This window comes from Morone saxatilis, unplaced genomic scaffold, assembly GCF_004916995.1.
Source record: "Morone saxatilis isolate NCDOM2014 unplaced genomic scaffold, NCSU_SB_2.0 Contig4, whole genome shotgun sequence".
NCBI lineage: Eukaryota > Metazoa > Chordata > Actinopteri > Moronidae > Morone > Morone saxatilis.
In genome coordinates this window covers 8,192,862-8,220,306 of record NW_023339984.1, presented here as the reverse complement: position 1 = coordinate 8,220,306, position 27,445 = coordinate 8,192,862, and the positions used below count along the sequence as shown (strand labels likewise).

The 27,445-nt window shown below is 38.2% G+C and overlaps 1 protein-coding gene across 20 annotated transcripts in view; it reads left to right on the top strand.

Annotated features, from left to right (window-relative positions):
* LOC118337894 (receptor-type tyrosine-protein phosphatase delta) overlaps positions 1-27,445 on the top strand; it is a gene marked incomplete at its 5' end in the record, with an annotated part of 344,600 nt that overhangs the window by 134,707 nt on the left and 182,448 nt on the right. For all 20 annotated transcript variants that reach the window (XM_035675051.1, XM_035675039.1, XM_035675038.1 and 17 more), the window contains 2 exon segments: positions 3,048-3,157; positions 12,831-12,874.

Here is a 27,445-nt window from a genome sequence, read left to right as displayed (position 1 = left end):
CTTAATTGCTTGAAATATCTTTAGTATTGCTTTGTGTAGCATAATGACACACATAAAGCATGCTAATGGTGCCCTCTGGAGTACAGGAATCTAAACTGCTGGTCCTCCACTGTTTGTAGAGGAGGATCTGTTTTCACATTAAGACTGTATAGATGACAACCATCACACGTCTCACAGCATTTCAATACAGGACTGACAGGTGCTTTTAGCACATTGTGGAGGTTGAAAGACATGCAAACACAGAGGAACTACAACAGGAGGTTTCTTGAGAAAAGCCATAAAAAAGCTAGTTTCAGTAGGTGACCCAAATAAAAAAACAGAATATCCAGAATAATAAAAAATAATTTTGTCACAAGAATGTAATACATTTGCCTTCTGCTGTATTGTCACATATAGAGTACAGTAGTACTTCACACTGAGCTCACATGTTCACTGCTTCAAATGCTCAACTATACTGCAATAAACCTCAAATTAAACAGATTACCTCTAGGAATAACTCATCGTTATCATCATTATCATAACATTGTTCTAGTTAGGATAATTAAAAGTACAGTTCATGTCCTTTGGAACCAGCATGGAGTTGCCCTCTATCACAGTGCTGTTTTTCAGATCAATGAGTATTGCTGTGGTTCCCCTCAAGGGAATTGCGGGTGCAGCTGTAATTGGAGCATTTGTGTTGCTACTGCTCCCTGGGCAGAGGCCAGCATATGCTACAACATTCCTCTACATGTCTATAGGATTTTCAATGAACTTATCAAATGCACCTGCAAGGAAAGTTTTGCTGTGTGCTATTTTGAGAGCAAATTATAGCACGGCTGTTCTGACCAAGTGTCTTGTTATTGGGACACGGCAGTCACTTTTATTTCTTATTCTTTCCGGCAGCCTCAAATATATTCCTAAGTGTGTTAAATGGGTGTGTGTAAACGCTATGAGGCAATGATGCTTTTCACTCAGAGCATTTCACACATATGATGCCCTCTTGTCCCTTGCAGCAATTACTGTGAAGATTTGCGAAAATCTGTTGGAGGCTCAGGTGGTAGAGTGATTTAAATTAAAGATGACAGCGACAAGTGTAGCTTTAGCGGAAAGGCAAGACAAAAACAGTTAAGTACAGACAAGTCAGTTAGACTAACTTTGGGCCTGAAGTATTGTAAATGACAGCGGCAAAATTGTCACTATTGCGTAGTCTGTTGGAGGCCATTTGAATGTCCTGTTCAAGAACCATTAAGGCATTAAATTTAAATTGAATCTACTGTTTCTTCTCAGAAAGAAAGTCTTAAAAACACTTGTTAAATCATGTTGGAGTGCATTTTACTGAGAACAATGGGTACGTAGGTGCCTTACCCCTGTCAGATGGAGTTGTGTTATATAAAGCAGAATTCGCAGCAGTAGCATGTGACCTGGTTTAGAATAGCAGCAGCCAAAAAACTTTTCAAAGTCTGCTTCACAAAACTGCTTACAACAAATGAGAAGTGACCTGTTAATGGTGAAAAATGCTGTCTTTTTACATCAAAGACAATTTATAATTGGGAAAAAGGTGGAGTGCCATAAACCATAAAGCATTACTGCTGTGTTGAATTATGGCTCTTAATGTTAAGATAGTTCTATATTATGTAAAGTATATTTTGTTCATCCATCGGTTTAACAGTAGGCCTTCCACTGAGATTTGTGGTATGACCTGACTGACTACTGGTCCATCTTATTACCTCAAAGGGTCAGGGTACCCAGTATGATTGTGTTTCCATACTTCTTAAATTTGATATATTATGTTATGGCCAGCAAAAGGTGTGTGTATGTGTGTGTGTTTGTGCAGCTAAGCATGTGTTGTGGGCCAGCCCCGGCTCCAATGATTTATTATACCGCTTGAAGGGACTTGTACTTTCATGAGGTCACATGAGTAACATGGCAGTCAGGCATAGCACACTGTTCTGTTTGGCCCTGCTGGCTATGGGGAGGCATGCCAAAATAGCTAAAACAGATTCCAGTTTGCACATATTCTGGTACACAGCTAAGTATATATTCACTGTATGTACACACACAGACACAGGCACACACGCGCACACAAACAAAATCAAATACTGTAATCCAGGCTTAATCCTGCTTTATCACCTGCACAGGAGGCAAACGTTATGCAAATGCACATAAGCTATTCCAAAGGCATGTCAGATTTAGGCCCGTCTTTAATATGTCTTTTGAGAGGTTAATTCTATGCAAATACAGCCTCGTGAGTTGAAAAACGCTAAGGATATTTTTCTAATAACACTAAGGGGATGCCACCGAGATACAAAGTGGAGTCTTTTAGATTGACCTTGGATGATTACTTTGAGCTTGGATTTTACTTAAAGGGCACTATATTTGAGGTTTTTATTGCAAATATGAGTAGAAAAAGAACAGTTAGGTTCATTTCAATGTTCAGACTTGCAGTGAATTCATATAGCTAAAGTAGGTTTACCCTGCCTACCGCTGAGACATCTTTGGTACGACAGACAAATATGCCAAATGACAGTAATATGAAAATGGAGCGAGGTTAAAGTGGGCACAGTTTTCTGAGTTACATTTTCTAGCTTTGGTCCTCTTATACTCACACTGAAATATCAAAAGAGTGGGTAAAGAAAGCTGGTTGCTTGAGAGACACAATGCACCACAATAAACGTAAAAAAAAGAGAAATTGAACGTATCAAATCTGACATGTTTGTTTGTGCTTCTCCCATAAGTATCCCTTTTGCCTGCTCTCTGCAACAGTAAATAATGCAAAGTGCATTGTTGAAAATAGTCCATGAAAAACATGCTAATATTAGAAATGCATTTCATCCACTGATTTATTTGCTTTCAATTGATGGACTAAGCCTCTCAGGCAAGCAGTATGTTGATGCTTGCTGATTTTGGTGCTGTTATCGACAGAATAGTAGAAACTCACTTGGCATACTACAGTTTTTCCAGTTTGTATTCCTAACGTATGTATTTTTTAAACCATGCTTTATTTCATATTTTCTTTTCTGTTGTTTTGGACGAAAACCTTATTCTAATGACTTTTTCTCATCTCCTAGGTGGGGGCAAAGGGGGCATTAATTTCAGTGGTGTGTCGGCGAGGTAATACTACAGCATCGGGCAGCATGTTGGCACCTGCATGAACCCGACAGAGAAGCCTCATTTCTTGGTAAGTGTTCTTTCAAGTTCAACAACCCACACATTCCACAGGGCAGCTCTTTTCCTCAAGCAAGGTTTTCCATATTAAACCTAAAATTTGTGGTTGCTCATTTAGTAATGACTTTATCCCATTAATTCTTGAGGGGAAAAAAAGAGCTTAATTCCAAAATAAGCTGCAGCATATTTCTCTTCACTTTAAGGTTTTAATATGAGAAAAGCAGCTTTCAAAATAAAGTGGAACAGCATTTTCAACTACAGAATGGTGTGGGAGAGCCTTTTTTGAACCAAACAAGACAATCTTTCAGATTTAATTGCATAAAATGACTGTAGGTTGAATTTTGTAAATAGATGTATTTAACTTAAAGATTTTGCAAAGATTGTTTTAAGTTAAATTTTTTTGTACCAATTTTTGAAAACCATAAACCACTATTTAGTTTATAATTAAATACAAATATATATGATGAGTTTTAATCAATTTCAATTCATTTGAATTGAGGAGCTGGTAAAAGATTTTGACAACCATAATTAGCACAATTTGTTGTCATTTGGACCTGAAAATATGTAAAACAACAATGCTCTAAACCACTGACATACTAATCTATTAGACTTTAAAGGACTGGTGTATAGGATTTAGTAGCATCTAGCGGTGTAGTTGTAGATTGCAATTCACTTGTTTCACCCTCCCATTACAATCCAGAGGCACAAACTACTACTACTGCATATACAATTATATAAAATGGCTCTAAGGTAATAAAAACACAATGATTCTTATTTCCAGGTAATTATACACTAATGAAAACATACCTTATATTATATTCCATTTCTGTCAACAGATCCTTCTTAATGTTTCACACTCGATCTTTGAGCTCACATTACAATAAGATGAAACTCACTCACAAGGTTACTGATCAACTCCCATTGGAAGTTTCAAAATGAGTTAAAAGTCTAGAATTCAAACCGTGTCTGTATGTGAGTATAAAGAGTTAGCCTTTTAGGACTAAGACTTAGTTATATATAAAGAGTTATGGGACTAATTATGATGTGGAATTGGACCAGACATAATGAAACACATGGCACTATCTGAAGCTAATTATAAAAAAGTACAAAGTTGTTTATTATCAAAATAGTTGGTTAAGTTAGTGTTGACAGTGAATTTTAAAGAGGACATAAATATTAAGAGGAGGCTAAACAGAAAAGCTCTTTTGACTACCACTTGTATTATTAACTCAGTCATTGATGAACAATTAATTTTTTTCCACTTTTGTAAACTTTAGAAAATAGAATCAAAGATTGAATCATTCAACTTTATTTTTTAAGGAGAACTTTCTCACAAATGAAAATTATATTAATCAAGGTTTTAGTGTGTTATAATTATCTTACATAATCTATTCATAAAATTGCACACAGTATCATTTTATATTTGCGCTTCAGTAAATGGCTTGCATCTTTAAGAAAGCACCATCATTAGCAAGAACGTGTTGAATAAAAAAAATTCGTCTCCATCAGCACTCCTCCGCTTTAGAGAAGATTTTTTTAACCATATTTTGAAGCATTTAAATTTCATGTGAAGCCTCTCTGAGGAAGGAGAAAATAAATTTGTAATGAAACAACACAAACAAAGAAGAAAGAAAAAGAAAAGCAAATGGAAACAAAGACGAAGAAAGGGCTAATCAAGAACAAATCAGACAAAGAATAGACATAAACTCTGCTGAGAGTTCAAACTGGATTGAATGGGGTACTGCGGATAGACTAAGAGAGAATATCAGAACAAGCTCATACAGGGACAAAGACAAGACACATAACAAGCTCACTGGCATTCTGGCCTGATATCCATCTTTTAGTAAATAATCATTTAAAAGTAGTACCCAAATTATTGTTGTCAGCATTATTGAAATCGTACAATTATTATTTTAGTTTCAGATGAATACACTAGATAAAACAGGCACTGACACTGGAGCCACATACATCATTATAAGCAGACAGAATGTGATCATGGGACAAATTCATAGAATTGTTAAGTAGATTTAAATAAGGTCTGAAATACTAAAACCTGCTCTCAGAAGGGAAAATCCCTGCCCTGGGCCTGTGCGATGATGTAGCTGAGAAAATACATTCAGCGGGGTATAAATATTGCACGGTGAGTACATGGAAGGCCTTTTGGCTGATGAATTATTACAAAGTCCGGTGGCTTTATGCCAGCCTCAGAGTATATCTCGCTCAGCTTCACCCTGCAATAAGCTGTGGCTGGGGAATTGTGGTTATAGGCACGCCACAAATAACTACCAACGATACCAGGAATCCATCACACTCATCCCACATGTTGTGTTCTTACACTTGAGTGCACTCAACAACAGCCGGTTAGCAAACACACACACACACACCACACGAGTAAGAATTGTCTGTGAAGCCTGAGCCCAAGCCCTCTAAACATATGTACTACAGTATATTTAGTTTAGAAACCATTATGCAGTGTATTATAAATTAGATTTTCTAGATTTCCTCTGTGAACACTGTGCGGAAGTGCTATCAGGAGGCAGGACTGAGAGGGAAAATGTTTACTCGAATATTCACCTCCAGGATGCTTTGATAGATGGTTCGTACCCCCAACAGAGAAAACCGTGCCAACACCTCATGCTCACTCTTAGAAGAGCAAATCTGGATGACTGATGATGAGTCTATTCGCTCAACATCAGTAGAACAAGGTTGTGAAATTAGTCCATCTTCTGCTCTTTTTTCTGCTAAATCACTTTTCATTTGCACGAGATAATCATGTAAGTCAGCCAAGCATGAAGTTAATGGTTAATACATCTGATTGTACCAATACAATGAGAATAAAAGGAGATCAAAATAAGCATCTAAATGGGAAAGGACTTTTTCTCGGCGCACTGCACTGTCGAACCAAAGAAATGTCGGGCAGGTTGTGTCTTTTGGTGATTAATAAAAAAAAAGCATAATCCCCAAAGTGCTGACACATTTCTTTTGAAAAACGCCAGTCTGAAAAAGACAGATATGCTCTGAAAAATGGATCAAATCTGTTTTATGTCAGATAGCAGCAAGGGGTTTCCCAGGGTGAATCTCTGCTAAGCCACAAACAGACAGGATTAGAGACCAAAGTACTGACCATAGTAGATCAGGAAAATACAAAAAAAAATTAAATGATTAGGGACAACTTATGATAACCTCCAAATTACTCACTTAAATACAGTACATACTTCTACACTGTGTGCTCTGTGAATCAGCAGGGTTGTTCAGAGGCACAAATGTATAACCTTCCCTAATTTGTCATAATACAAGTGCTAATTCTTTAACATTACACTGCTATTGTGATTATAAGAAAACAAGCGTAGAAAATTAATTTTATTTCCTCTGCAAAAGAGGAATAATTTTTGCAGCAGAGCCGAGCCGCTGTGTGTGTTTAATGAAATGCACGGATTTATCTCAAGGCACTATGGATGAGGTATTTAAGTCTGGTGCATATTTCATGACCGTTAACTGCACACCGGCTACTCATTAGTCGTGTGACAGGTAATGGCTCCAGTGCATTTTTGAAATACATTATAAGATCTCGCTATTAAGTACAAAAAAATACAACCACATGTGCATGCAGGCACACAGAAAAATAAAGACTGATGGAGCAAAAATAGCATTGGTTATTGCTTGCTGACATGATTAATTATATAATTCGGCATTCCATATCATAGTGCAAATATTTATGGTAAATGTCTACATGGCAAAAGCAAGTGTTATGATCCATTCAATTAAAACCTCTGCATACTTAATCTGATTACAATCCCCAGTAGGAATGAAAGAGAAATGTTAATATACACCTGCCTTAGTATCAAACTTTAAGGAAAAAGGCTATTTTAGCTGTTTGAGTCGTCAGTAAATATATGTTGACTTCAAATTAATTTATTAAATGTATATATTTGGCCATTTTTCAGTCAGATGGTGGTGTTATGCCAACCTTCACCCATTGTGATACAACCACAAGATGGTGCTGTGTATCCCCATTTGCCCTCCATGACTCACCTAGGAGACTGAGGCGATTACCTCCCATCATTAAAGTAAATTGGCTTCCATTAGTTTTGATTTGATATAGCCTCGTAGAGTCACATGCAAGCATTAAATAAATATTGGGAGGCTTTATTAATAGATTTGTTTTTTGTTTGTTTTTTACACTAAACTAATGGAGTTTCCTTTGTTGACTCCTTTAAAAACAAACTGCAGAGGTTGCAGAAAAATTATGGAACGTTATCTAACAACACATATACATCTCTTTAGTCGGTATGAAAAATCAACTTAGTTATTTTCCTAATTTTTTAGGTGCATTTTTTAAGCATGTCTACAAAAAATAAAAGATAAATACTCGTTTTAAGGTCTCAAAATCAAAAACAAATTCTGACGATCACACTAAGAAAGGGGAGCACAAATGCAGAATAAATTAGCTGCTGAGAGAATAGCTTTCTGTCTTTGAAACTTTAGATACGTGCACATAAAGCTGGCATAATTACAGTAAATCACAGTCATTGAAGGGAAATACATGTATGCATTTACTGTAATATGTATTGAAATTATAGTAAAATCCAGTAGATGGCAGTCTGTCAATACAGAATCTTTCCACCCACTTCATCCTCACACCCACAGTTCCTCCAGTAGGTGTGCCTCTCGTCATCCAGAGAGGTCCCTTATTTGCAAAGCTTACCCTGCGCAGTATGACGGGTGAGCGCAAAGTGACAGCGCAAATTAACTTCCATTGCTGCTGTAACGAAGTAGACAAGCTATTTGGATGTGGAATTTAAAAAAAAGGGAAAAAAAAGAACACAGATTATTTCCTTCATGATAAAGTCACACACACACACCTCTGCAGTGTTTTTCCCCTCCTTCATTTTCTCCTCTTATATCTCTCGCACTCCATCTCTTACACTCGTACAAAGCTGAATGGCGTCACCACCCATCAGACGCGTGCACACACATACACACACCTCCCTGCCATCTGTCTGTGCAGCGGCCCGTGTCTCTGGCACTGGGAGCAGTTGGGAGCAAGAGAGTGAAATAGAAAGTGTCTCTTGGCTCTCTAGTCCTGAATCCCACTTCCTCTCTTCTTTTGTCCTGCTGTGCTGTTGTCTATCAAATGGTCTCACGACATCACGCTGTCCGCCGATGGGCCCTCCCCTACTATCGTAACACCTACACTTGATGCCATTTGGAGAAAAATCAAATTCTCTCTTGCTGCCTTATGAGCTAAAAGAGATGGAGGATATGTGCTCTGTGTTTTTCAGTGCTCTCACTTCACAGTTATGAGAACTCATTCCAGCTCAGTTCATTAACTACGGCGTACACATTTTCCTCGCAAATGTTAAAGCCTACAACTCAACAAGAGGAAAAATAAACATGCTTGATTAGCTTACGTATCAGGCGTTTCAAATTAATGCCGCAGATGGCAGACTTACATTTCTTGAGAGGCGGAAATACAAAGGAAAATATGTGCGTGTTGCTTTATGGATATTATTACCTCTCCTGAAGTTGTAAGAAAGCCGCATGACTTTTTGTGCATGCTTCTTGAATATATCATATACCAGCATGAGATTATTGTACGTGCAAAATAAAATCTAGAACCAGAAATCACAGTACCTGCACACGACTGAATGAAAAAAAGACCACGGTAATATGTCAGTGATTGTATGTCATTAAGACTGTTTTCAAAGTATTCTCCTCTTTTTTTAGCGATTTTTTATTTTTTTTTGCAGCTTTACAGAGAGCTTTGTAGGCAGCTTAAGTAATTTGAACAAAAATGCATTCCCTTTCTCTCTCAGTCTCCTCCATTTAGACAGCAAGCAAAAGTGCTTTCATACTGGTGCTATATTCAAGCGCAGTGATAAGAAATGGCAGCTATCAGCAAGCGGTTTGGAAGCTGCATATAACTGTTATTGTGTGTGTGTATATAAAAAATTGATTTATGTGGCCTATCATTTAGCAGGCTCAATATGTGGATGAATATGGGCTAATATAATCTTATGGAATGAGTGAGAGGGTTAAGGAAAGGGCCAGGTGCTGCCTCAAGGTGAAAAAGGTATGATCAAAGTCCAAAGACAAAGGCTTATAGTAAGACACATCACTACCATGAAATATAATATATTTCAATATCTAAAGCAATGTGAGACCATCTAGTTACTGCATATACTGAAGCAAATATAGTTTCATACAATCTAATCACGTTCTGTGGACGCTGCATATTTTTTTTACATGTTTAACTAAATATAAGGGTACTTTCTTTTTGATAAAAAAAAATAATAATTATACGTATTATTAAGTATTAGGCACTGTATGAAAGTTATTGAAGTGAGAACGGGGATTAACCTTATGAGTTTTTAAAAAGCAAGGCCCCGTTTTCGAATAGTCTACCCCCAATTTCTTACAATAATACAGTAATACTGAATAGGTTGGACTCATTACATAATTACCTAAAAGAAACAAAGTACAAAGAATTTAATACCGTGTATCCCAATTTAAACCATAAAGTCTTAATGTAATATTGTCATATAGCCCCCGATGTCATACATCCAAACATTGGATAATCAATTGTCCCATTTCTGGAAAACAAAAGGTGACGATTCAAATCACTCTATTCTTTTAATTCCAAAATGGTTGTTACTGCCATGAATGAGTAAACTGGGACCATCTTGAATTTGAATTATGTTATGGGTACATTTAACTTTTTTGTTGGTAGACATAATATTTAGCACACATATATACTTCTATAAAAAGCCTGCATTTCTCAAAACGGATTTATTACTAGTTGTTTATGATGCACGGAAGAAATGAAACTGAGGTATGGGCTTAGAAAACCTCCTTACTTAACTTAAACTTAACTCTCCCGCTTTTCTGACTCCCTTCAATAATTTTCTTACAGTACGTAATATAAAAATGTTTAAACCAGATGAATGCATACATTCATGTATACTATATTGGATTCTAAATTATGCAGTGTTTCTGTACTTATTTGACCCCAAAAATAAAGCTCATATTTAGAATTTTAAACAATATCTGCCACCTTTTTAAAGGGTTTTATTTGCAGTCTTGTAAACAAATCATAGATCTGATAAGCTACTTTTCTGTTATGAATATCGGCCTCTCCTCCCCATTAAATGCAGTAGGGAGAAATAGGCTTGGCGGTAGCAAACAGCCTCATGTTTACCCCTTGGCGCAGAGCTGGTGCCATGTCCAGACTTGTAAATCAGGCCCATTGAGGTAGCATAATGCTGATGATTATGACAGCCAGTCGCATGGGAGTGATAGAGGGACGTTGAGTTATGGGCTTGGGGAGGATGCCCAGAACTGAAGAGTCTCACAAATGGAGAAGCACTTTCACCAAAACACAAGTCCCCAGATGGGGACTAATGCTGCAGTTGGCGGCTGTGCCACCCAAATGAGTGCACATTAGCTGCTCAAAACCCACAGAATAGTGAAGTATGTTTGTTTTTTTATTTCACAGTTCTGCTGCTTCACTCTATTACCGCTAGATAATATTTCAAAAAACACACCGACCGAATGAAAGAGCAAGACACAGCCAAAGTATTTTGAAAGTGTTTTGTATTGCACTGGCATGCAATAAATCACTTAACTAGATGGTTTCAGGATGGGAAATGCATTCCCATTCACTCTATTACTAAGGAATGTACTGTTTGCATTCTGCTTTATTCATTCTACTCCCCTTTGCGGATGAACAATCATTCATTCGCATTGATCGTCAGCCATGATAATATAATCAGGCGTAAAGCCTGACAAGGCTGGCCGGTCCGATAGATCAGAGCTGCTGACAGCAGAGCTATGCACAGGTCATAAACCCTCACCTTCCCTGTTTGACCCCACATCAATATGGCTCTTTCCAATATGAATGCAAATAACAATGCATTTTTGGTGACATGTTTATGGTTATCTCTGTATCTCCACTCGCTCCACCTGCTGCCCCTAAATGTGCTGATGTTACCGAGCTAATGGGATTGAAAAAGCTAACCTATTGCTCACTAGTGGTCAGCTTGCCACCGCCCTCCCCTCCGACACCTCCCCAAAACGTAAACACAAGCGTCCGCGCGTGCCCTTGCTCACACGTGCACGTACACCTACATGTCCTCCACCCCAGTCACTTGTGTATGCATTGAGCTGATAAGTACTGCGGTTCATTTTCCCCATGGCAAAGCACAGTAAAAAACTGGGGAGTAATAATTGCTTTGGGGGGGGGCGAGACGAGGATGGCTAAATATGCTTGATTGCCTCCTAAGCTTCGGTGCTGTGTAATGAAATATGGCTGCTGCAGACAGGGGCTCCCGTGCGATAGCTTTCTTGTCACTTTCTCACTTGCTTTTTTTTTTTTCCTTTCTCTTTTTTTTTTACCCCTTCGCTCCTCTGTTCTGGCATTTTCGTCTTTGCTCACCCGTTGCCTTTGTTACAGAATGGCGTCCATCAAAGCATTTGTTGCCATTGAACACTTATCTTAGCTATAATGTAATAATTACGGGGGCCAAATCCAGCCTAATTGAGTATTCCTCACCACATCAAAACGGCAGGCGCCCTAATATTCCTCTGTTCTACAATTTAATTTGTGGATTCATTAGCATGAACAGGGTGTGTAGAGAGAAACCAGATAACAAGGAACTTAGCAAAACACACTGCTGATGAAGTCAAGTTGAAGGGGCTAGTAACCAGCCATATCCTCACCTGGGTAATTATGTTACCCTGCCATTTACAAGTTGGGACCCTAACACTCAAAATAAATGATAAAATTTCTATTAATGTCCATGAAGACCTTTTAATGCAACTAAATGTGGAGTTGCTTCCATTTCTGCTTTTATATAAAAAACAGCAACATTCACACAGAAAATTGACTCTGAATTAACACAAATGAGAAGTTTTGGGCAGAGAGACTACAGTAATCATGACATTCATAATCATCGTTGCTAATCATCTCATTTGACTGCCATAAAGCCCTAGTAAAACATTTTAAAAGATAATGAGTGAAATTAAAGCTCACCCAGTGTTGCAAATAAATAAATAAATATATAAATAAATGTTTATCCCCAACTCATTTTTGTTGTTACCACCCAAAGCACATTTCTCCCTGTTGGTTAAATAAGTAGCTAATCATTTACAAGAATATTAGTCCACAGGCTTGTATGGGCACAGCAGCATCTGCTAATGCATTTAGCAAGGAAATAGCCTGAGAAAATCTTCCCAGCACATTAAATGTAAGATGTTTTTTCCCCCTCTTTTTGCTTCCAGAATAACTCACAAGCCTAATTTGTTGTGCTACTTAAAGGAAAATGTAATTACACTTGTTTTCATTATAATTCACAAAGCCAATCGATAACTGTGGTTAAGTCATTCTCTACTGCACATGCAATTTTCTGTTCCTTCAGCTGAAATTTGGTTGCAAAACAAGTATTCTGTCTTTACTATATATTTTGTACATAATGGGTCTGAGTAAATTAACTAATTAACTGAACAACATAACAAGAGTTTTTTTATGGCAAATACTGTACAGTAAACTTCACTGGTGCTTTATTTTTAGCAGCCGATCCTTGTTGTTTGTAATAAGTGTGCAGATATAGCCGGTCTTTTACTGCACACAAACAGGTTGATTAAGCTATTCATCCCTATCCTGTTCCTCTGTTTTCTCACTTATGCAGTTCTCTTTCCTGAGACGTCAACCACAGGATGAGGCCTGCGGCAGGTAAGACACTGGAAAGAATAGTTGATGAGCTGAGGACAAGAATGATCTGACCTCTGTTTTGCATCATTTCCCATTTGCTCCAATTCAAGGCCGCCCACATGCTGTGCTTTCTTTACGTTTTCACATTTATCTGCGAAGGGTTCGAGCCGATCACATGTCCAAATATCCGTCTTTGTTTAAGAGAGAAGTTGCCCATTTTGAGCGCAGAGACAGGGCTGGAGAATATGTCAAGTGATATCAAATCAAGCGCTAAGCTGAATCTCGACTCTTGCTCAATCCCTCCCATCTCCTGACCTGCAATGGGGTGGGGGGCGGGAGGGGGGGACAGACTATATCTGGCAACCTAAACCTTTTTAAAGTAACTGAGAGAGTGAGGGAGACTGACTGGCACTGATGGGACCAGACTAGGACTGTGCGATGCTGTGCTGCACTGCGCCCGGGCCTCACAAGCCTGATTGATAGAGTGTGATGAGACTGTCACTGAGCAAGGAGAGCAGCAGAGAGATAGGCTAGATGGAGGGAGGGAAGTGGGCTGACCAGGGTAGAGAGATAGAGAGAAATAAATTTGAGAACATGTGAAGGATGAAGTGGGGGAATGAAGTGGCTGGATGGAATGTGTTTTGGACACATGAAGGATGGGGAGGTGGAGGGGTAGTGGGTAGGGCGCTGTCGGAGAGGTGAGTCAGATACCGGAAGGCTGAAGGCTCCACTTATATGCAAGTTAAGTTTGGCAGTGACGGATTTGGTTGACATGATATGTTGAGAAAAAAGCATAAAATCCTAAAACAAAAATCTGAAGTGATCATATGCCACATTGTGGTTGGACTTTATTTAAAGGGTTGTTTGATCGTAATTACAACAAACTATAGTTTTACTTAATTCTGGTAACAAGCCATACGGATACTTTTGGTTTTAATTGATAAAGTTTCGAGATACAAAAGAGATTAATGCAATTTTCATTTTGGTGTTTATATTAAGACCAGTAGAAAAACATGACAAATCCAGATCCTTTTAGGACACTAGGGGTCATTGAATGGTTTGATGAGAATGATAATGATGTGAATCAATTGAAGACCTATGGGAGACTTATTCAGACTTACAACTCCACATTGATTTTGAATGAAATGTCATTTTTAAATTCTGTAAGCTTTATGAACAAAATTCCGTTCCCTGCCATTGTTGACATTGTTGAGTTTAAATTGAATATGTCCTTAATAGACATATCTGCAAATTTGAAAAATGTTCACACGGAACATAAAAGCAATCACTAACAAAATATTTCATTTGTATTCCCGGCTATATCGGCTCTTGCAATACAGTATCTACATGTTGCAAAGTGCCAGTCTGTAGGATGTAGAGGCATCTAGCAGTGAGATTGTATATTGCAATCCTTACTCAGAGTGTGAACTCTGACCTACAGTTTTGCACTTTGTATATCCACAGTCCACCCCAACAAGGCAGAAAAAATTGTCAAAACAAGTAGTATATAAACTTAATTGCACAGACAAGGTTGGTATATGAAATATCTGATGTTGGAAATAATGCAATAATTGGCCATGGTACATGTTGAAAATGTTATTTTGTCACCTGGCTGATACACAGCCCATACTGGAATGGAAATTACCCAATTATTTAATCTACAGAACTACTATTTCCTCTACTGTATGTTGTCCATGTGAATGTCATGAATAGTTTACTGGCTTGTTTATCAGTCTATCAGCACCTGCTCTGGACACAATATTAGATCTTGTGGACACATGGCATCTTGGCAGTGAATAGAATACAGGCTGGGCTAAAGCCCTGTTCTGGGAATTCCACAGTTAGTGATTTCAGACTCAATAAAGGCACCATGTTTTACTTTTATCCTTGCCTGAGGAAAGAAGGCTGACTCACCAGAATGCCAAAGTTATTATTAGTGCCTCACATGTGTGGAGAAAAAGCTATGGGTATGTGTGTGCGAGTGTGTGAAAGACAGAGAGAGGCTGAGCTCCAGCAGCAGTGGTAAGTGCATGCAGGAGCAGCATGAGGAGCTCTTATCTGCCACCTGCCAAGCCCTGACCAGGGCCCTGACTCCTGCACCCCCCTCCCTCTGTCTCTCTCTAGCGGGGCTTCCCAGTAGTCTGCTATAGGCAAGGCGGCCAGGTGAAATGAGCAATTCCCATTCAGGGACAGCAGCGCTGCACAGACTCGTCCTGTGAAATGGCTGCTCACTTTGGCAGATCAATGCACTCCCTTTCCCTCGTGCACTGTCACTGAGTGATAGGCAGGAAGAAATAGAAGGGAAAAATGAGTATAGGTAGAGAGAAGGGAGAGGTGGTTTTATACGTATGTTTGTTTGTGTATATGTGTGAGTGTGTAGAGGGGGTAGTGTGTTAGCAGGGCATTTAATGATATTTGCCATGGCTGCTCTGAGTGAGTGCTGTTGGAGGAAAATGGGAAATGCTTTGCATAAACTCAAAAGACATGCAATATTACTGTTGCCTCTTTGGGAAGAAAAAGTCGCATTCCCCAGTCCCACCGGATATGAGAATATTCAGCTGCTGAACTGGAAATTTTGCCAATATGAATGATATTAGAGACAATCATATTAACATGCTTAAATTAATTCTTCATTTCTGCAGTGATGAAACTCATCTGTCAGACATTTATAGCATAGGCACACATTAAACATATAGTTTCAAGGGCAAAATTGCAAAATGAAATACTTCTACCAGATAATCATACAGACTTAACCTGTGGATTTCTTTTTTTATATAATGTGTATTTTTTTATGCCATGTCTTTGTTCTTGGTAATTGCAAGTATGATGACACAGAATGTAATAAAGCAGGATTGTGTGAAAGCTGGTGTATGCATATATTTAGACAGGATATAAAAAATCCTGAATCATTTGTAAAAATAATAAGAAAAAAAAAAGAAATTACATCTTGTTTATGATCCTTAGGTTTATTACTGGAAAATCATTTTATATATCATATTGCACAAGGTGCAAGATAGAAATAAAATAAATGATGGGAGAATAATTTCCAAAATTCACATTCGGCTCTTGCAGGGATGCTGAATCATGTTCAGCTACAGATGATTTCAACAAAGCACTTTGTTGATTGGTTATTGGTTACATCATTGGTTCATGCTAGCATGTGGGCTAAGTGATTCATGGTCAAATCTATTATTTAAATCTCAGAGCTCACCCATAAATATACAATTTGCATAATTAACACTCACAATATTTTGATCATCTGAATAAAGACATCCTATTTGTATATGCAATAGTGTAAGCAACGTAATTGCACACAGTGTCTGTTGATCATTGTATTGCATATACTGTATTGCATATATTTTACCCTAACCATTAATACAATGCAAACTATGATCAAGCCTTGCAGCAGGGTAGCCTTGGTTCCAATATCTGTCCTGACCAATAATACTAGGCCTAATTAACTATGGTTAATAATCTGTACCAAACCTAAATTAGGTGCCGATCAATGTGCCGATCAAGGGAATACTGTGTGAATAAATCCAATCTAAAAAAACATCAAATATTGAATACAAACACAGTCACAATATTCTATTTTTGGCCACTCTAAAAGAAAATTACAAATTATTGTACAAAGACTGCAAAGGTCTACAGCACCACTTTTGAGTTTTAGTAGTGGCTATCTAAGATATCTTCTTGCCGGAAATTCCATCAGATTACTCTCATTTTCAATTCTGAGAACTCAACCAAGGTTCTCAACAATAGACTGATAAACTTTATTTCATTTCAGAGTGACACCAAATAATCATCCCTAGTTAATAAACTGAGCATCTTGGGAACAAATGTTTGAACACTTTAAACCATGGTGTCCTCTTTGATTGGTTGAAATTGATCATGGACCATGTGGCTCCTTTTGTTTATAGGGCCAAAAGGCAGTATACAGGGTCTTAGAACAGAAAACTGTATCCACAACAAGATCTTATCCTCACAATTTGACAAGTGTTGATTCTGTCATACTCTGTACAATCTCTCAATATTATCTCAGGTTGGCAAGGAATTCTTGAACCAATCTCACTAAAACCTTACTAAAATTTCATTTGCTTTGGGATCATTTGGTCATGTTTTGTAGTCTACAGTGTTTCTGTAAGCATAGCAAACAGCTGTGAACCTCAGTTGAGGGGCAGATTAAAATGTATAAGAAAATGAAATCACTTTACTCCCTCTTGTAAATCATGAAGGAGTGATAGTCTCTAAGCAATCCACGCCACTTTAGATTCATTAAAGGCTGCTTGCCAAATCTAGGCTGACTTAAAATGACATTCTGAACAAACTGAAAAAAGCAATGCCTTAATGAATGAGCAATGAATTATGGATCCAGTTTGAACAAGGAAGTACAGAAGCACTTGACCTGAAGCTAAATTTCACTCTGTGTATAATATAAGAACAAGCCTTTTACAGCCGTGTCATAATTGCAGCTGCAGTCTTAATCATTTGGTAGAACACATACTCCAATGTGGAGATATTAAATGAATTTTTTTGCACTTTTACTATTCAATTTTACAAGCTCATGAAACATTTCCCAATGAATTCAAGCAGAAAGTTAACTGACTTATAGAAAGGCCTAAAATGAAAGACTTATCCTGAAATCTCTATTGCTTTTGACAGGAAATTTAGACTTGATGATGCCAACTTTATATTAAAGGATATATATTTCAGTGACAAATGTGGCATACAAATTGATTTAACCTTTATTGCTACTGTTCATATAGTTTTCTTATTACTAAACCATGGCTACAAGTCAAATTCTTATAAACTATTTAGCCACTCTCTTTGTTCTAAAAGGTAATCTATCATCTTTTCCATCCCATTTCCAAATCCCTGATGCTTTATTTCCACAGTATCAAGTCTCTCAACATCAATGAAGCCCAAGTTAAAAACATAGTCAGACCTATGCAGACATGACAGCAATAAAGTGCACTTGATTATATGGTTGAAAGTAAGGACAAGGAGACAGAAGTGCACAGGATAAGAAAATAGAAAAGAACACAGCCTCTCAGCTTTGATCGCGCCAAACATCTTGAAGTTAGAAAGTCCCGTTTGTGTGCAGTCTTGGCAGAGCCAGGTGCAGGAAGGTTGAATCTTGGTCATCAACTGTCAAGGCAGTAATGAACAGTGTTTACAAGTAATACCATGTGCTGCCACATTTCAGGGTGTGAAATGTCAAAGTGTCCATTTTCCCCAAGCTCATCAGAAGCAACACTGTCAGGGCTTCAGCTGTAAACAATAGAAAAAGAGAGGCAAGACAGCAACAAGAAGCTTTCTCCGTTTCACCCATTACAGTCAGAGTGAGTGGGAAAGATTGGTAGAATGTCAAGCCTGGAAAAATAGAGATGCTTGCAAGGGCTAGAAAAAGTGGATTCCAAGTGGATTCCATTTTGCAGACACATAATGATAGCTGTTAAACAAAACGGAGAGGAAAGGAAAGCAGGAGATGCTGGGTGAGGGGCACTGAGACACAGGGGACAGACAGGTGATACGAGACAGACAGGCAGAGAGACACCTGCTGTTGCATCACCTGCTGTAATAATAGTGTTGACATTCAAATGGAAAGCTCTGACAATAGGAGCTGGCTGAGGCAGCACACAGTATGCAAATAAAAAGAACACATGAGGAAATATTAGCTAGCGTCAGGACTTTTCATACACACACATTGAAAACCACTTGACCCTTTGGCATCCCACAAGTGCTTGTGTATTATGTGTGTGCGTGTGTGTGTGTAAACAAGCACAGCTGACACATTAAATGAGCTGGTTTACCATTTACATCTATTCATTTCATACTAACTGTGCATGTAGTGAACTATATTGGCATTGTGTCTTTGTTTAGACTGTATATAAATGCATGTAGAGTGTACTGAAGTTAATTACTTCTCTGCCTTCCAATGCAATTAGTTAATCCCATGAAGTAGTGTATAGGGTTTGTTTATCTTGATTGGCATTCCAATTCCACTCACACTTCCACTCCCTCATTCTCACTGTCATGGTATCTTGAATACCCAGGTTAAACATAATTCAGAAACGGAAAGGATCATTAGTTGGCAAATTCATTCTTGACTCTCTCTTTCATGCACCCCACATGGCCCCAAAGGGCCTATCAATCAAAATCAGATTCAGCTGATATCACATTCACCATTGCACATATTTCATTCCCTTTAAAGTGCTCAGCAGTCTTTTGTATCAATGTAGACCTATGGTGATTGGAGTAGAAACTTTTCATGTTTGAACTCAGTGGGGTTTGAAGGACTGCAGACATCAGCAGATCCTCACTGATGCACAGGTCAATACCTATTATAGTAAAAGCAATAGTCAATGTTGTGCTCTCACATTACCAGCTCTATATGGTTGTTTTCAAAAGCTGTGACCCTTTCTACAGCACTTTGATAACAAATCTGAAGGTTTAACCACACTGTGATTGTTTGTCTTGTCAGAATCTTTTTCTGTATTATGTGAGAGCAAAATAAAAAAGATGGGATATAGAGAGAAGAGTTACGCGTCTCCACTATACATAGAATAAACTCTATTATGGCTGCCTGTTCCAAAGTCAAGATGATTGGGTGCTCTTTGAAAAGGTCTGTGCATGGAGTGTAGGCTTGCCAAGTCACTACCACAGTTTTAAATCATTTACGAAACCTCACCTTTATCGACTTGCCTGTATGCAATCCTTTTTAACTAATTGTAATTCTTGACTACTACTAATTTCCTATTGCAGTTATCAACCCACCAGTATGATAATCAAATTCAAATCAAATTTGGAATAGTCAGACCACTTGACACAATATTCTTCCATTAATCCTTACCATCAATCAATCTCCCTATTGCACATAATGGTGTTCAAGTCTTTAAAATTTTTAAAATTATTAAGGTTCTATAAAACCAACTTTCTGCTATTTCTCATAGATAGTTAAACAATTGAATAAAATAACAAAATAATATTATATGACACAGGTGCTGGACGGCGATATAATTCTGCCATCACCTGACAACGACCCTGCTCAATGTGTTTCACCCCAGCAGAAACAAAATATATAATAAATAAGGCCCTAATTTGGAGCCTTGTGGCACTGCATATGTTAAATCTTTAAAATTGTAATTCTTCTATTAAAACTTGACCAATTATGGGATGATGTCTGTTTTACAAACTATTAATATGAAAATAAGTTTGTTGGTTTTGTATCACTTAAAGCACATCATAATAGGCAGGTATTTTACCTAATGATGTTTTTATAGTGAAGCAAAAGGTATTTTTAAGTTGGTGTGAGTTCACATTCAATCTACAACCAAGAATAAATATTGGCTTTTTTAACCATAATGACAATCTTTAGTTTCAGATGCCTAACTGTACCCATATACCTATTGTGGGAATAATTAATCTTAGAATTAGGCAAAAAAACATTATCTTGAATCCCGGGTTTAGCAGAATTGCCTCACACCAGAGTTCTGTCTGTCGATACGGTTAGTATATTGAGATTGTCATAAAAAAAGAGTTACAATTATTGCCATTGTGCTTGTCTCTTGTTAAATCTTAGTCGTACATGGAGGGAAATTATTACAAAGAACAAGACTGTAGAGTTTGAATATCTGAATGTACTTAAAAAAGGAAAACGTAAGAAAAGTAATGCTCTGATTTATACAAGGGAGCAGAGGAGTGCAGACAAGCTTGAGCGACTTAAAAGTTTTCTATGGGAAATGAGATTTGGAATATGACAGAGCTCCTAATATCCTTACGCACAGCATCCCAGCATGTATGCTAATGCCCTGTCCTGACCACTAATACACAACAGTAAAAGTGGGCTAAGTAAAATGAAGGAGGAAGCTGTGAAATATAATTTTGAATGCCTATAACGACTACAGTATCAGCCGTCTTGGATCTGTACTCCTTCATTCGGATGTTCTCATTTGTATCCACACCTGTGTCATTCACAGCCTTACGTCTTAACCTAATTTCATGGTCTGTGGGTTTGGATGGATGGCTCTGCTGCAACTTGTACACTGAGGGGAGGAGAGAGAGTACCATGAGTGTGTGTGTGTGTGTGTGTGTGTGTGTGTGTGTTCGTGTGTGTGCATGCGTGCATCTGTGTGAGTGTGCACTTACACAATAACACAATTTTGAAAGAGTGAATGAGAGAGAGAGAGAGAGACGGCGAGAGAGCGAGAGAGAGAGGATGCGCTGCTACAATGGCATAGAGAATTGTAGTCCCTGCCAGATATTAACCTTTTAACCTTGTACCTTTCTGTTAACAAAAATACATTAAGCTCCTCCAGATAGCTGACAGTGAATTGAGGTTTTACAGATTTTCACTGAGCATGACTGAATGATCAGAGGTGAACCCATTTTGTGGTAATGCGCTTCAATTACAGTAAAAGTCTGCTTAAAACACATAAGTTAAAACGATGATATATTGCAGAATTTGGTAACAGCAAATGTTATTGCCATTCATGATCTGAATGTTACATGAACCATGCTGAACTGGAATAGCGAGAGCAGGGAAAACAAGACTACTGAAAGCAAATAAAATGGTCAACAGTGTAATGCACAATAATCTTAAAATCACAGACAAGAGAGATTCGGTAACTGACATTTCTCGACTAAGTGTGAGTAATTCCTATTAATACTACTACCAATTGTTCTAAGATTTTTGTACAGCATAATGCCTGAAAACATTTTTTGTCATTGTAATTGCTCAGTGTATTCTTAAGCAAAGTGTCAGCAATGCCCTTTTAGTTTGCCAGAGTATCTTGTGGTGTAACGGCTTATTTAGCCAAACCAGGCATGACACCAATTATACTGGAGGGAAATCGATTCCAACAAAGCACTCTGCTGGGATAAACAATAAAATGATCAAAGTGACTGGATGTTTTGCTTGTGACAAGCAGCAAAATTAGTTTGTACTTTAAACTTAGTTTTTAACCCAGTCAAAATCTGTAATTTCTTGAAGCTATTAAGAGTATTTGCCAGCGTGACATAAATACATGGATACAAAGACATACAGAAAAATAAGCAGGAAAACGGCAAAAAAGAGGAAAAGATTAAACTACAATAAAAGGCCTATTGCAATCCTTCATTGCAAATTGTCTTTTTTACAGTCACAGTTTTCAAGTCCACAGAGTTCTACTATAGAAAGTATTCAAGATAATTGCTTTCCCACACATTCATTGATAAAGTTGGTGACATTTTACATAAAGACAATGTGGCTCAAAAGTCAGGTTTATGTCCGGTGCCCTAGCTCTGTGTTATTTTTATCCAGTTTTTATTTCTCACACATCTTCAAGAAAAATGAGCTTAAAAGAAAATGTCATGATAGAATAAAACACCACTCATAAAGTTCTATCCAAATAGCACAGTATGAATTTGTAGCCGATTTGTAACCTCATCTTACCAATAAACTTTCATTTTCAAATTTTCACTGCTTAAAATAAACTATTTTTAAGAGTCTCAATGCACTTTCATGGATTAGACATAAGGTGTTTCAATATAAGCCTACAGGTAGGTGATTATTAGTAGGCCAGGTAAGGCAGCGACATCTCCAGACAATAATTTTGTTCTTTTTTCATTCATGTACACATTCTGTACACTTTGTACACAAAGAGAATACACAGCTTTATATTAATTAAAAGGTAACCTTAGTCTGTCACAGTGTTCGAAAGACCACTGCCTTTGTATTTTATTATCTCTTACTTTGCCTCTGAGGCATTTCATTTTCTATGTTGTCATTATACATGTGAAATTTGAAGTTCAGAAGGGAAAAAGCAGTAAGTCACACAGTTTGCACTAAGCTTATTTTAATTACTGTAGTATCTCACTTGTGCTCTGATGGTACAGTCCTCTATGAAATGTACAGTACTGTGAAAGATATTAAAATCATAATGAATATGCTAATTATCAATTTTTATATTCAGAATCCTACAATGGTTTTATATTCTAATGACAATAGCACCATTTTATGTAAGTTGTAATAAGTGCATGTGATTACAGATATTATAATAATAATATAATAGTGCTGAACTAAGCTGCAGATCTGTAATATTATTGTAATCAGTAAACTATAAGTTTGACTCATAAACGGCCATATATTAAGTTTTATTGACTGTTCTACAGTTCATTTTTATGCTGTCTGCTGCCACTTGATGTCAATCTTAATTCCTGTTTCCAGACGCTAGTCTGTTGAAGATAGATCCCTCATATGTCAGAACCACACAGACCATTTCCTGGAGTCCGCTGTGACTGTCAGGCTCCACGGACCATGAAAACCGTATATGTGATGCCCGAAATTACCTCATCGTAGAATGCCACAGACTCCCACATTGGCGTGGTCACAACTATCCCTTCAAGAGACACTAAGGGAGCTCACTGACACTTTTAGGCAGCTCTTTGCCAACAAATATAGTGGGAACTATTTCACATTCTCAGACAGAAACATAAAATAAATCCATTTCACAGTATGTGGGTAGAAATTGAGTTGAGCATGAATTATCAGGTTAGTGTCCAGGACATTCAGTAGGTTAAATCATAGATTTTGCAATGAAGGATGATGTGTTTTTGGCATTTTAAAAAGGCACCACAGCAGCCACAAAATACCGAATCAAAACACTGTAAATATATGTGAATTTTTAGAACGTGATGTATAACATCAGCACTGAGTCTTACAATCTGTCTGCTGTCTTAACAAGAGGTGTCTGAGGCAAGAGTGGGGAAGAAACCCAACTCTCTGTGGTACAATTATAGAAGTGCACTGCAGTCACTTAGCCTGCTAATACACGGTGTGATATTAATTACTGTTTGTAAACAATGCACTTTGCAGAGATTATTGCATGCACTCAGCGTCCTCCATTTGTGTTTGGTAATTCTCACAAGTGATTAAGTGGTGAAGCTAGGACAGCTGTTCAAGATGAGTTCATTGGCATGTTTAATTAATTGCACTTGAGATAATTATTCAATCATTACTTTGATTAATTTTCTGCGTCCCAGATAATGCATCAAACGTCTGCTTGATGTCAATAGTTTTGAAAGCGTGAGCAGAACAAGGCTAACCATTTTTGGGGAGCTTGATTTAAGAGTAAATCCTGCTTTGTGGAGCAAATAAGGGCAATGTCAGCTGACCATGGTAGAAATACATCATTATGGCTGCATGGTTGATTTGAACAATCTAATGCTCACTTAAGACACCCTTAGCAGTATGCCTGTTAACACCTGTGAGGGCTACATTTTTTCCTTGTGTTTCTTACACATCAAAAACACCCTGTCACTGCTCACTTCAACGTTTTGAGTCGATTCAGTCTGCATTATGTCTGAAACATGCTTATTCTTCACCCCCTCAGATATGCAGGGTAGTGGCAACATCCAACTGAAGGAAAGCCAGGCAAATCGTTTGTGAGAGATCTTGTCAAACAGATTAATTCCCACCCTGAGCCTCGGGGTTCTGGACCGTTTTTCTGTCATGCTGCTTTGCCAGGCTCCCTCTTGATAATACCCCAAAGATAAAATTAATTGTGCAGGGAGATGTGGGATGGGGAGTATCTAAAAGGACCTTGAGCAACACATGAAGCTTTCTTTTTCTCTCTGCTCCTCTGCATGTGAAAACACAGAAACAATCAAACCGTCAGAAGCATGACACATTGCCCCAACGATCACTAACTTTGTTTGGAAGTTTCTGGAAGTGGGAAGTTCTGAGAGAGATGTGAAGGGACAGAATCAACCCTCATGAAATATCCTTGTCTAAGAATGTCTACGCTCAAATTACCATCAAAGTGGAATCCCTCACTTCATCAGTAGTTTAATAAAAAGAGGGTTGGAGTATCAGTATTAGTCTACAGCTGTCTAGTTGTACATCTGCAAGTTCAGGAATATGTTCTTTTGTTATTTGACACTGCAGAGACAGAGTTTAAATAAACTGAAGATGTGACATCTGTATCAAATGCAGCATTGAATTCTCAACACAACAAGAATGAGAAGAAAGAGGCTGTCCTTTGAAAGTAGAATTTGAGCTAAATGAGTATTAGACCTGATGGTGGTGCTACATGAAAAAACAGGTGATCTCCAAAGTAATTAGAATGCATACATGAATGTCTGCACCAAAGAGAGAGATGCTACTAAAAACCTCAAACATCACCATCATGGTGGCACTAGGGGAAAAGTCAGAGGATCACTAAAGTCATTAGGATTTGTTCGGTCAGGGCAATATTTGTGCAAGATTTCACGGCAATCCATCCAGTAGTGGTTGAGATTTCTCATACTTCCCTCCTGGAAATACTGCCTATTTAGCTTCACTATACAGTGCAGCAGTGAAATGCAGTCACACTCTAAGTGAAGCAGACCTTTCCCACAACCTCCTGTCACCGCAAACAGCTCAGAACATTAGCTAATCCCTGCTGTGACAGTGTGCAAGCACACAATGTCTCAGTCTTTCATCACCACTGGCCTTCAAAAGCCACCAAAAGACCAATTTAACCAAGAAATATTCCATAGAGGGCAACGCCGAAGAGCAGGTAGATTGTGGCAGCTGTACTTTTTTTTTTTTTTCAATAGCCCCTTGGCACCTGAGTTGCCCCCGTCACCTCCGCTGGCAGATGGTGCAAATGAGCCTTTATGTGCTGCTGTTAGACTCTGTGACACTGAAACAAAAGTGTTGCTTTTAGTACTGTCATAGTCAAAACACATCAGTGACTGCTTCAGAGGTGGATAACATTTGTACTACTACTGGAGCTTAAATCAGGGTTTTGTCGGCTACTGTCTTTTTTGCTGTGACAAATGCAGACTGGAGTGACTTGGCTCTTGTCTTTATTCTTATATTTTTTCTAGCAGAGACGATGGTGCTGTCAAGACAGTGCTGTATGAATAAGAGATGAGATCTTTAAATTGTTTGTTGGTACAGAATGCTCATTCACTTCTTTGTACAGGGATTCTCAGTGTAGTCGAAGTGTAGTCCAAGAAAGTGCCTGTGCTTAAGAAATTTATGTTTGGCACTTTCCCTGGATATGCGTTTGGATCTCATTTTAGTAAACGTTTCACACACATACACAACGCACAACCACACATAAACACTCGCAATCCCTCGGCAGCCCACATCCAACAGTTTTGAGCTCAAGTAGTCGCCGCTGTCACAGTGTGACATCATCAACCGGGCTGGCAGTGTCCCAGTGGTGTCCTCCTTTGGAGCCAGAGATATCCTTCAACAGAGCTCATCATGTGACGCTGCTGTGTCACTCAGGGGCCCAGACAGGCAGTGCAGCAAGGATGACAGCCCGGGAATGAGAGCTCAAGAGCAGGTAGAAACTATTGACAGGACCCTGGGGAGCAATTATGAGTGAAGCCCAAGGGCTTGCTCAAAGGAACCTACAGCTTGTTTAAGTCTATCAAAAACACAGCTCAGACCCCTGTTGAGGGATAATAGTTCTTTCTAGTTAGCTAGTCACAAAAGTATGTTTGCTGTTCAACTGGTGACAGATTAATCATATAAACTCCACAAGGTTATCAAACTTAAGAGTTTAGCTTAAAAGTAAATTAAACTATTTGGCTTTTCTGTCAGTAAAATGTTGTCAGTCGTCATCTGTGAATCCGTGAAACAGTAAATGTAGTGATGTGATTAACAAGATGACCTATTGTGAGCTTTTTCTCTCCTCAGCATTTGTATTCTTAAACCTATAAAAATCCAACAGGGATAAATTCAATAGCTACCGTTGACACTCAGGACGTCACTCTCCAAAAAATACCTGCAAATGATCAAGGCAGACAGATAATGGCTTGGAAGAGGTCTCGGCTTGCTGCCCTGTGACAGACATTTCCAATTAAAAAGGGTAAATAACTTGAGATTCATCTATTTTACCCTGTCCCGAGATTTATCAGCCCATCGTGCTTTAAATCTGTTCACCCCTGAAATGGTAATATCACAGATTTGGATTTCCTCAGCAAAGAAAAATGTCATATAGTTCCAATATCCTCATGCTCCTATTTAAATCTCCCTGCCCTGTCTGTATTAGAGCTTTCATGAGGCAACCCAAGCGTGTGAGGAAGCTTGTGGTATCAGTACAACATAATATGAAAAGTAACTGCGCCTGAGTTTGCAGGACTGTTAGATTTGACTTTAAGCAGTGTACTCAGGCTGTTTCACTGTATACTGTGGATCTACAATTGTCCACAGGCAGGAATGGGATCTAACACCATAAGCTTTTACCACCCACCAGTCCATGTGGGGCGCTAAAATTATGCATGTATTTTATTTGTTTCAATGCAAGTGGACTACGTCATTTCTGTTAGTCGACTGTAATGGAGCGTAGCCTTAGTTCAGGCAGAGCACTGAAGTTGTGCTTGTATTAGCTGATTGGCATCAGTTATTTCATTCATGCTTCAAAACCATTCACATCTGTGTGCCTACTGGCTGACCAGTATCGTCTAGTCATATTTATTTAGGTGTACAGCACGGCCATTATAACACTTCTCACAATTTCTCTGCCAATGCACTCATGCCAGTGCACTCTTCTGCCACAGCTCCCTTCACCATCCCAACCTCCACTTTATTTGCTATATTATTATTATTATTAT